A 12,536-nucleotide genomic window follows, 5' to 3' on the forward strand; every position below is an offset into this window, starting at 1 on the left:
TGTGTACGTACATTTGAAAAATTTTGTGAAAACTTCATCTATCGAAATCAGGCCACTTGATGGAAAAAAAATCGTAAGTAAATAACTTTTTCCGATAGTAACATCACTACTAATGATAGTTTTCAAACATTCTTAGACAACAGAAAAAAAATAAAAAAATCCGTGAAATTCCAGGTAGGTTACGTTACCGTACCTTCAGTCGAATTCTGTTATTATTTAATCTTTGAAATTGCATTTCCGCCCATCTTTAGCTTACTCCTAGTACCTTTCCTGGTACCACCAGGAGTAAGATTGAATTGTGTTCCGTATAAAAATAAGCATTTAGTAACCAGTTTGTAAGTTCACCATAAGCACCAATAAGGCCTCATAATTACGGAGCCGCAGCGCGTGATGCGGTACTTATTATCGCACGCATAAACACAAAAAATATTGATGCGAGACGGGTGAAGTGGTGGTGCCAGCTGCATCTCTTCCCGCGGTGAATCCCGCAACAATAAACGCCGTGTGAGACGCATCGAAGCCATCCGCAGGATTCGGCTGCAAATAACGTTCCATTTCAAGAATACGCGTCTTAAATCGCTTTTCCGTAAAAGCACTCATGCACACACAATGCCAATGTTTGAACTCAGTACGTCGCACAACGTACGATGCCCGGCGTCTCCGTAAATGAGGCCTTAGTTTTATTTCATTTTTTCAACCGACTTCAAAAAAAAGGAGGAGGTTCTCAATTCGACCCGTATGTTTTTTTTTTTTTTTTTTTCTATGTTTGTTACGCGATAACTCCGCCAATTATGAACCGATTTGAACAAATCTTTTTTCGGCGTATAGGTAATACCTCAAGGGTGGTCCCATTTAAATTTAATAATAGAAAAAACAACCCCCAAGGGTGGAAAATTGGGGATGAACTTTTTTATACGCAATATCTCCGCCGATTATAAATCAATTTGAACGATTATTTTTTTGTTGAATAGGTATTCTCAAAAGGGTGGTTTCATGCGAATTTGAAGAAAATATTTCACCCCCAAGGGTGGAAAATTGGGGATGAACTTTTTTATACGCAATTTTTAGTTTTTTTTGTGTTCACGCATTTGAAGTCGGTTTTATTTTTTAAAAAAGTTAATTATTATTTAAACAATTTGTTGAGTAGTCATTGGATACAGAGGCGTTCACATCATATTTTACAAAATCCTTGCAAAATGGCTCCTATTTAAAATGCTGAGAATTTAAAACAATTCTAAAATAATAATAATAACAACAATAACAACAACAACAACAAAAAACGTACATTTTGACAAACATTTTATTTAGTAAGGCAAGCGCTCAAAGAAAGGCCAACGCGGAATCAAAAGTACTAGGGAAACATCAGTGCTTGAGCTTAAGCATTTTGGGTTTTCAGTTTCTTTTACGAAACCCTAATAGACAGTGATTGTAAACATTTTTACTTAGAATTTTTTTTGGTGGCTTGTTTTGAGTTTGCACATTTGCATAGTAACGGTTGGCACCTTTTAAACCCGCGCGTTCGCGGGGGCGAGTGGGGCGCCTTATTACATTTTTCAATTATCCCAAAAGTGAAATTTTAAGTTGGTATGAAGAACATGACGTCATACTGTAGCATCGTATCGTACAACTCCGTGTAAGTTTTTCCCTCCATTCGATAAAATTTGTCGTAACAGAAAAATCAAAAAACATTAACTACTCACATCCATAATCATTATTTCAAAACACATAAATACCTAGTCAATGGTAATACTAACTTACCATCAGGTGAGATCGCGGCCAAATGTTTAACTATTCATTTAAAAAATATGTTTTTATTTACTCATAAACCTTTCTTTAATAAATTTCAAAATCGCCTCGTACTTTTAAACTTAAAATCTTAAAAATCAATGAAAAATTAAAATAATACCCAAAGAAAATGTTGGCAACCTCATTGGTGGGCAGACGCTCGGGAACACCACCCCCCGCCCCATCTAACGGCTAACTCGTGCGCAGCGCTGCGCGCCTGGTGGCGCCTGGTACACAATGGGCCGAAATATGCATTGCGTACTTATTCCGGACCAACAATATTTTTTTATTCACAAATAATTTTAAACATGCCTTTTGTATGTTAAACTTTTGGTGGTACAAATACTCTTAAGATTGTGTATGTAATTCTAACTCAGCAAACTCTTGCTGTAAACGTAAACTTATTACAAAGGTAATGCTAGAACATAATCACGGGATGATATTACTTTAATATGCTTAAACTAAACAAGGCGGCTGAATAAAGGTATGGGAGAAATACTAAGTAGGTGCGCGTTATTGACACTGATATCAGAACGCCTAAACATTGACGCTCAGTCAATGAGAAGGTGACCTTTGTTCCTTAACTCGCCGAGCCTATTATTTACTTTGCGTGTTTGAACACAGTCACTCAATGTTTTGTTAAATTTATTAATTATCTCTTTGTCAAACAAAATAAATCAAAAATAGCACAAAAAAGCACAACTATTTGAATTGCATACTCATCTGTTTTCGGAATGCAGATCATAGATTTAAAAAGATAGCTGATTCTGGTTTTACATTATTTGTAGAACAGTCATGTTTCTGATGTTGCAGTAAGTTAAGAGGACTGTTTATTTACAGAGATGCAATTAATGTTCCCGTGTAAACACGTTTAGGATTGTTATGTTAAGTAGGTAACTAAATTTTACAATATTTTTTCGGGTATGTTGGTGGGTGGGGCTTGTCACTTGACACCTTTTGACAAGCAGTTTCATACTAATTATGAGACATTTGGACATAGACTTAAAATTAAGTTAAAATTTAGTTACCTACTTTAACTACTTAGTACGTGTAAATCAGTCTTAGGCTGCTTTTGCAAAAGTGAAAATTATTAAGGGACGTTTTAGAATGTTGATATGAAAATAAATCTGAGAATTCAATAACATTTCTTCTATTTTAAAATGAGACGCAACTTGGTAGACAAAGTAGGTACATAAACGACATTGCGACATTCCTTTACCTGGGAAATAAAAATTAGCGTACTAAAATCATTCGAAATGTTGCATTGTCATAATAAGAAGTTGCAAAAATTTGGCATGTGGCACGATCCCGTTCGTACCACTTTCCACTGTGCGGAAGCGCCGAAAGATCGCGACACCGGCCGTCGGCTCTTCTTTGATTTAGTCGTTCATATGCTTCGTGCGTGATCGGTGTGTTTTCCTATCGTTTAACTACTTTCGAAAGCTTTGTGTTTTGTGTTGTTTTGCTACAATAGCAATGTTTTCTAATTTCGAATATTATGAGATGATGTTGTGTGTGGGTCGAGCTGATGGAAATTTAGTTCAAGCCCGTGAACTTTATCGGGAACAGTTTATCGAAGGTAGACCGGCGGCTGACCAGCGACGGCTTCCGTCGTATCAGTGTTTCCTTGATATGGTGACACGTCTCCATTTTACGGGCTCTTCATCGATCGGGTTCTAGTGGACGCCCGTCCGTGTCGTCACGGGTGATGACGGGTGATGGGATGACGGTCACGTCATCATCATCCGTGAACCATAATTTTGAATGCTTGTTGTTTTGTTAACGACGTGCGTGTAATTTTTTTCTCCGTAGGTATTAAATAATACCTAGTAAATACTAGGCGCACAGAATGCTTTATGAGGCGTGGCCGGGGGCGTGAACATAGAAAGTTGCTCCTGGTCACCCCTGGTCACTCCTGGTAGGACAATGAACCCAAATTAGTGATGGGAATTTTTATAATCGATATTTTTATTTTACATAAATTTACCCGAAATTAGAATATGTCGCTATGATTGTAAGAAATTAACAAGGGACTCTTTATAGACGTTTATTAAACACCCTTCAGTTATTAGGGGTTTTTTTGAAACACCCGTAGTTATAATGATTCTTAATGATTAACGAGATGTTTTTATCTCACACGCCAATTGCAGAAATAATGATATTTCATACAATTACTACTGGTTTTAATACTAAACAGAATAAGAGCTACGTTGAGCAGTATTTTTAATTTCTTTTAAGCAATAGGTCTAAATTAAAATTCTTTATTAAGTTTGTAGGCCTCTTTAAGGCAATATTCATCCCAAATATAGGTTGCCCTATTACCACTTCGGGACGACATATCTGGTGCCAAGAAGTGGCGGAAGAAATTTTAACTTTTACTACTACACCATTGAAGGGTACAGGGGCAAAACAAGGAATGTCCCTAAAATTCAAAAGTATATTTTTGATGACAATATTTTCGATTTCTCGCGTATTTTTATTTGAAATTATACAAAAAGCGTAAAAACAAGTAATAGTCATATGTATTCATACCTATTAGTAGTTTATAATTTTAAGTGACACATAAGAATATTTGAAACTTTAAACAATTTAAATGTTCATTACATAACTTTTTGTTTTTGTGACATTTCTTGTTTTGCCCCTGTACTCTTTTAAGGTAAAAAAAAACGTATTTATTTTATATTCCTACGGAAAAAACTATTTCGCTTTGCTTTGAGTTTCTTGCGCGGCTTCTTCTCAGCACTGGCCCATTTATTGTCCTGAAGCAGTGGTAGGATTAATACTGGGACGTGTAAAAGCCTACTTGCATAAATAAATGAGATTATGAGTTCTTGCTGAAATGACTTGCTCTGTGTAAATAAGAGATTAGAGCTAGACAAAACTCACTACGCTTACTACAATAGCGAAATTAAATCATAACTGAAGACTGAAATAGTATCAACAATGGTCGTCCCAATCGTAGACAAACAGTGACGGAATCGCTGACATCATTATGCAAAACATTTATTAATCGTCAGATATAAGTGATTCATTTGCTATTAAATAATACGTGTGTAAAATTGTGGGGTTCGGTGGATGGAGTATTGGACCCTCTAAACTCATGACAGGTTCGATTCTTCGTTTCAGCCAAATGCCAAAATCAAAATCAAAATCAAAATCAAAAAATATTTATTCAGTTTAAACCACAAGTGGCACTTATGAACGTCAATAGAAAATAATAAAAAAAGAAAAGGTAGCCCTTATGGGGCACTTTACATGTCTCCTTATCTTTTGGGCCCTACCAGCGCTTCGAGACAAACATATGGCAAGTGCTGAGAAGAAACGCCGGAACAAACTCAGTCACCACTTATTGCCAGGAATTATCTAACGGTAAGAATAGTCAAATTTAAGTACATCAAATATGTGCAGACTGAACTGACCACGCATCCTTGTCATCAATATAGTCTCGAACCTTGTAGTACCCTTTGGACATAAGGGTATTTTTTATATGTATCTTAAATTTGTTTATTGGCAATTCGACAAGGTTGTGTGGTATTTTGTTAAATATGGTAATACATTTCCCCAAGAATGAATTACCTATCTTATGCAACCTAAATGATGGAACAGCAAGTTTATTCTTATGTCTCGTGTTAAATGAGTGGACGTCACTTTTCTTAGTAAATAAATGTATATGTTTACGGACATACATAATGTTATCAAATATGTATTGCGAAGCCACAGTCAATATATTGATTTCTTTAAAAACTTCTCTAAGCGAGTCACGTGGTTTAAGACCGTATATTGCCCGAACAGCTCTTTTCTGTAAAATGAAAATTGATTCTATGTCTGCTGCTGAGCCCCACAGTAAAAGACCATAAGACATAATACTATGAAAATAACTAAAATATACAAGCCTTGCTGTTTCAACATCAGTCAAGTTTCTGATCTTTCTCACCGCAAAGGCAGCTGAACTAAGTCTTCCCGCCAAGGCAGCAATATGGGGGCCCCATTGTAATTTACAGTCTAGGGTAATACCTAGAAAGACAGTAGAGTTTATCAGTTCAATGCGTTCATTATTTACTGTAATATTAGTATTAACTTGTTTGACATTAGGCATAGTGAATTTTAAACATTTAGTTTTTTTTGCGTTTAATAGCAAATTATTAGTTGTAAACCAGTCTAATACTTTGGAAAGAGCATTATTCACGTCGTCAAATATTTCCTGACGCCTGTCAGTTTTAAAAATTAAAGAAGTGTCATCAGCAAATAATACTATCTCACAAAGATCCTTTGAATAAAAAGGTAGATCATTTATATAAATCAGAAAGAGCAATGGTCCCAGTATTGAGCCTTGGGGCACTCCCATTTTTAGGGGGGCGCCCGAAGAGTTAGTTCCGTGAATATTTACTTTTTGTAATCTGTCTGAGAGGTAAGAGTGTAATAGGCTTAAGGCCTTGCCTGATACGCCATAATGTTCTAGCTTAAATAACAGAGTTTGATGATCAACACAGTCAAACGCCTTCAATAAGTCACAAAATACACCAATAGCATCCTTTTTCTCCTGCCAAGCATCGAAAATGTGTTTGATAAGAGCAACCCCTGCATCGGTCGTACTTTTCCCTTTTGTGAACCCATATTGTTTTTCATGAAACAGTTTATTTAAGTTAAAATGAGACAGTAGTTGATTGAAAATAATTTTTTCAAATATTTTACTGAGCGCAGGTAGTATCGATATAGGTCTAAAGTTGGATGGGTCACTTTTGTCTCCTGCTTTAAATAATGGTATGATTTTACTATGTTTCATCAGGGTAGGGAACTGACCTTCGTTAATACATTCATTAAAGATATGAGCTAAATGGGGAGCTATAAGAGGAATGATGGGTTTTATTATGTCTGTTGATATGCCCCATATATCCTCTGTCTTTTTTATATTTAGTTCTTTGAAAGTTTTTATAATAACTATGGGGTCTATTTGTCTAAATTTTAATGGGCTATTGCAAACATCAACACAACCCTCGAGAAGAGACATTGCCTGATATGAACATGAATTAAGATTGCTTGTTGTTATGATTGGTACATTTGAGAAGTAACCTTCGAATGCGTTTGCTACCTTATCATTGCATTTAATATACTTATTATCAATTTTTAATGCGAATGTGTCATCCCGAGATATAATTCTACAAGTTTCTTTATTAATACAATTCCAAGTAGCTTTAATTTTGTTGCCAGAGTTTTTAATTTTGTCACGTATGTAAATAGATTTTGCCATGGTACAAACTTGTTTAAAAACTTTTGAGTATTTTTTTACATATTCTATAAAGTCCGGGTCGCTACTATAGGCTTTTCTACCATATAATTCAAACATTTTTTTCCTACTAATATAAATACCTACTGTAGCCCAGTCACTGAATTTAGTTTTATTGTTTTTAATAATAATTGTTTTCTTAGGAAAAGTTTTATTGAACTCATTTTTAATTAATTCAAATAATTGCTCATATAAAATATTTATACTACAGTTAAAATAATGCAAAAGTGGGACCTTATTAGATATTTGAGATTTAAATTTGTCTTTCTGGGATGCAGTGACTGGTCTATATTCTATTTCCTTGCTCGATGGCACAAAATGGTGTTGAAATGACACTATTTGACCGCAATGATCAGAATTAACAAAATTTATTATTGATTTCTCTAGCACTAAGCAGTTACAGAATATATTGTCTAAGCAAGTAGCTGATGTTGGAGTCACCCTAGTTGGTTCAGAGAAAAGATTTAACAAGTTAAAAGATTTGAATAAATTTAAAAACCTTATTGAAAGAGAGGAATCTTCTATTATATTAATATTAAAGTCTCCACATACAACTACTTTCTTTGAACTATTACACACTCTTCTAAGTACCTCTTCCATTGTGGTTTCAAATAATTCATAGTTACTAGATGGGGGTCTATATACACATACAATAACATAGTCGTCCAGTTCTGCACATGACAGCTCAATAGTTCGCTCGACAGAGAGAGATACAATATCTTTACGCTCTTTACATTTTAATTTATCATTGATTAATATTAGTGACCCTCCACGAATAGCTAACTCTCTAGTGAATGAACTAATAAGCTTATAACTATTAATGCTCAGCATTAGTTCATATTGCCTGAGCCAATGTTCCGTTAAACATAAGACATGAATATTCAATTCTTGGATAAATAACTCAATTTCCAAGTCTTTGCCGGAGAAGCCTTGTACATTTTGATGCACTAAATTAAAACCGTTAAATTTCTTTGTACCCGAATTTTGTATGCCAGAGTTATCCTCTATTGTCTTACGATGTAATTTAAATTATGATTTGGAACAGATTCCAAGGGTCGAACATCCATGTTCTGCTCAATAAAAGCAGTTTGGCTAGCCAAATTAATGGCTAAATATTTAATAAAATATGATAGCGAATTCGCTATTCGTCTTTTACAATATTTATTTAGATTATTATATTTATCTATTGTCAATAAACATTTATTTTTTAAATAATTGTTAATGTCAATTACATGGAATTTGCATTGATTATATGTCAGTGTATTCAAGCCCTGCCCTGTAAGTGCCTATTCAGTCTCGCATTGAAAAGGCCCGGATTATAGTGTTCAGGAAAGACAGCAGCAGGCAGCAAATTCTAGTCTAGTCTAGTCCCTAGCTGTTACATGTTGTGTTATGCCTTTATGTATTTATTCCCAGTTTTTATTGGGTTTTCAGAAGGTAAGCCCGAACATTGCAAGCTAGATTCAACCATAATGACGCACGTCATACCATCTGTCCTTCGAGTTGTAGAATGTTCAAATTCAGATAACAAATTGACTATCCTGGCGCCGATTCCAAATAATGGGAAAGGGCTAGGGCAATGAAGAAGTAAAACAAATTGAGCTTGCAATGTTTAAATTCTACACGTCAGAGCATCAATATCAGTTTCCAATATTCCTGAAAACATTCCACTCTACCAGAATATTGCCGATGTAGGGAATGTCCCCAGCCGTTCGACTCATATTTACTTAGCAACCATGTGCGTCCTGGTGATGAGTGACCTCATGTTCCATAAAGGATGGGACAGGTGACAAGACCATAGCACGGTGATTCACCCATAGGCCAAAAATCCAAAAATGTCACTGTCTAATCCCGGTCCGATGATGTCCCTAGGTTATTAACTAGTAACCAAGCTATCAAAAACTATAAATAGTAATGTAATAAGGTCAAGGTTTCATTCACTTTTGTGCATCGGAAGTGAGGGCATCTCGAGTCTATTTACCGCGAGATGTGAGTCGTCGAAAGTTAATCACTATGTTATTGAGTGTTACTGTGCCAAATCGAATGTTTAAGTGTGTTGATCATATGGAGGTTCAAGAACAAGGCTATGTACCTACTTTTATTATCAACCATTTTTATTTTTTACAATGCTCGGTTTATTTTTATTTAATTTTTTAGAGACCCACTTTTTTCGAAAAAAAACATCCTTAACTTCTATTTCAATTAGACTTATAACTTTTGAAATGCCTTGTAATGCCATGAATTTTTATTTTTTAAATAGAAGAGACTGTCCCTAATAAGGGCATGTACGTTACATCTGCCGCTTTTTGCCTCTTTTTAAGTTATAGGGTATCAAAGTATAATTTTCGGTAGTATTAAAAATAAAACATTTTTTAAATATTACTTTTATGTTGTTTTAGGTAAAATTTTCAAATGTTTCGTTTCAAGGATGATGATATTGACCTTTGGCACTCTATATAGGGTAGTTCAAAGGAAAAAATGATCATATTCTTAACAATTTGATCGAAACTTCGTGCCTAGCGGATAACGTTGAAAATATTGATTTAGAGACTAAGTGGTAAAATTAACTATGTATGTACACGAATTTAGGTTTTATGGGCAAAAGCAATTCGAACTAAATCTAAATTAATAGAAAAGCACTCTAATTGGTTGAATAATGTCGAAAATATTGATGTTGAGCTAACTGATTTTCGTTTACCTCATCACGATGACGCTAGGCGGTTTTTCTTGAACTCTGAAATTTCAACTGAAATTACTGGTATCAAGAAAAGTCTACTAGATCGGTGCTGGACCATACTTCAGTGTCTAAATTCAAGATATAACATTAATAAGACGAAATTCGAAGAGTTCGCTTTAGAGACAGCTCGACAATTAGTTGCCAAGTATCCTTGGTATAATATACCTGCTTCCGTTCACAAAGTACTAGTCCATGGTACTAATGTTATAGATCACGCTTTATTGGCAATCGGGGAGTTGTCTGAAGAACAAACACATTAAATCATTTAGACGCAATTACACACGAAAATTGAGCCGCATCTTGACCAATAAAGATTAGGTCAACAGGCTTCTTCTTCATTCAGACCCCCTCTTATCAAGTCTACGTAAGTCAAGGTTAAAAAAAGATGCCCTATCAAAATGTGCACTAGATTTGTTATGTAATTAAAATATTATTTTTCGTGTTGAAAATTGGAATTGTTATGTATTTAAAATTAATTAGATGTATTCTTGCAATTTTATTTTATACCTTTATAGTTAACTATTCATATAAATAACCATTATCACAACATTCTAACATTAAAAGTCGCAGTATTAAATGTTTTACATTTTTTTGTCTAAAACAAAATTACTATGAGACATTTTTTCACCTGAAAGTAGACATTTGTGTTGCGAAATATCATAATTATGTTGAAATTTTAATTATTTGTGTATATTCTAACATGTTTCAACGTATAAAATAAAGAAAACCATTTTATTTTGATGTTAAGTATTTATGGCCGCCTTAGTACGGAGCGTGAATCACAGTGCATAGGTGTAGAATTGTAGATGAACTATAAAAAATACATAAAGCAACTTTAAAAAACATTAATTTTTAACGAGTTTTTTATATCTCGTATGAAAAAAAATAAACGCCCGTATTCGCAAACGATGCTTGCTTAAGTGAAGTAGTAAATCGAACGCACAGCGTTGAATAGAGCTCTGTGATTGGTTCGTGTGTTACCCTGAGCGTCCACGCGCACTGTGAGGCCTCATTTACTATGTTTGTGAATACGGACGAAAGACATTATTTAAGTACAGCACGAGGCCGCGAGGCTTTTTAAAGCGCTTTTACCCGTCCTAGTAAATAAATACTTTAACCCTAACTTGCTTCGGGACAATAAATGGGCTAGTGCTGAGAAGAAGCAGCACAAGAAACTCATTTGTTCATCTTACTTTTTACCCGACTGCGACATAAATGAGGGTTATGTTTTTAATTATTAATGGGCTGCTCATAATCTCACCCAAGAGATATGAATGTGATCTACGAGGAGCAAACTAGCACAGAAAATATCTAGTCCCCTAGGTCATCAGATAAATCACGAGTAACTTTGTTAAGAAATCGTATAATTCATAGTTTGCGATTTAAAAGTCATGCGCTTCAAAAGTCTTTCATCAGTCTAGGTCTAGATTTAAACAATCTTGACAAATGTTCTGATGGAATGGAATGACTGTAAGTAGGTAGATAACTAACTGCACTGCACCATGGAAGGAAGAGGCAGCAGCGTAAAATAACTTAAGTAAAATTTTCACTATTTTGCGATTGGTTCCCAAAATAGTGAAAATGTTAGGAAAGTTAAGGTGTGCTGGTATAAAACCTATTTAATTACCTTAAATAGAAAAGAAGAAATACATAATATGTTGTAGTTAAGTAGGCCTACTTATGCACAAAAGGAAATGCTAAACAAAAAACAAAGTGACAATATTGATTGCGGTAATTTAGTAAAAATAGGTAATGGCTGTAAGATGGCACATAACCTTTACTTATCAATTGTCCATGAAAAACATGGTCACGATGGGCACTTTGACCTACTTGCAAAAAACGTGCCAAACCAATACATTATTCACCGCGAAGCTGATCTATGGATTTTTATCTACATTATTACTTGACTTATCTCGAATCAATATCTTACACTCGAGATGCTTCATGGAAAAGTCATTGACCTCGCCGAATTCGCAAAAAGATGCACCACTCACCTTGGTCAGACCCGAACTTGATCACAACTCGACATCCGAGCACTCCCGTTGCATCACTTGCACGCAACGGACTGCCGAAAAAACATCTGCTATCGATTTTGTTATCACCTTTTTATCTATCACTCATAGATTTTCACACAAAAAAGGATTTCCACCACAATGTTTTTTTAATTTTACACAAAAAACAAAAACACACGCGGAATTAAAGTTTGAAGTTTTAAAAATCGAACGCGAACGGTTCGAAGTTTGAACTTTTTGCTTCGATAACGGCCAGTGTGGGAGCGCGCGACATGGATCCCACGCGAGCGTCGACTGTGAACTGCCGCGCAGACCGGTCAAGTGAGAGCTCAGTCTCACATTGTGTCATCCGAATGAGTCGGTTTTCCATTTACGTACACACAATACTAGCATACATATGAAATCCATACAATTTAAACACTGTGTTTACGAGAACTTTCGGTTGAAAGGTGAGCGTCGCTGAAAACGACCTTTCGTTGCCATAAGTTCCACATTATGTTTATAATCCTTCTTTGTAAAGCCCTCACACGTGGTTATTCTCGCGTTTCTTAATGCACAGGTATTTATATTAAATTCGTCATGCGATTTCGCACGCCTTTTATGTGGATGTATTTTATTAAATTCTGACATCTGAAACGATAAGGTGTAGGTTTAACAATCAAGCCAAGCCAATGTGAAATATAAACTGCACAGTGCACACTCTAAAACCGGCTTTTAA

The 12,536-nt window shown here is 35.1% G+C and overlaps 1 protein-coding gene across 5 annotated transcripts in view; it reads right to left on the minus strand.

The window, feature by feature from the left end:
• LOC135075329 (unconventional myosin IC) overlaps window positions 1–12,536 on the minus strand; it is a 79,427-nt gene that overhangs the window by 56,167 nt on the left and 10,724 nt on the right. Inside the window, exon 1 of one of the 5 annotated variants that reach the window (XM_063969745.1) lies at window positions 11,801–12,108. The exons of the other annotated variants lie outside the window; for them this stretch is intronic. The gene's annotated coding sequence lies outside the window, so the exon portion shown is untranslated. Of the gene's footprint in view, window positions 1–11,800; window positions 12,109–12,536 lie in introns of those variants that run through there. 5 annotated transcript variants of the gene reach the window in all.

The sequence above is a fragment of the Ostrinia nubilalis genome, chromosome 10, assembly GCF_963855985.1.
Source record: "Ostrinia nubilalis chromosome 10, ilOstNubi1.1, whole genome shotgun sequence".
Taxonomy (NCBI): Eukaryota; Metazoa; Arthropoda; class Insecta; order Lepidoptera; family Crambidae; genus Ostrinia; species Ostrinia nubilalis.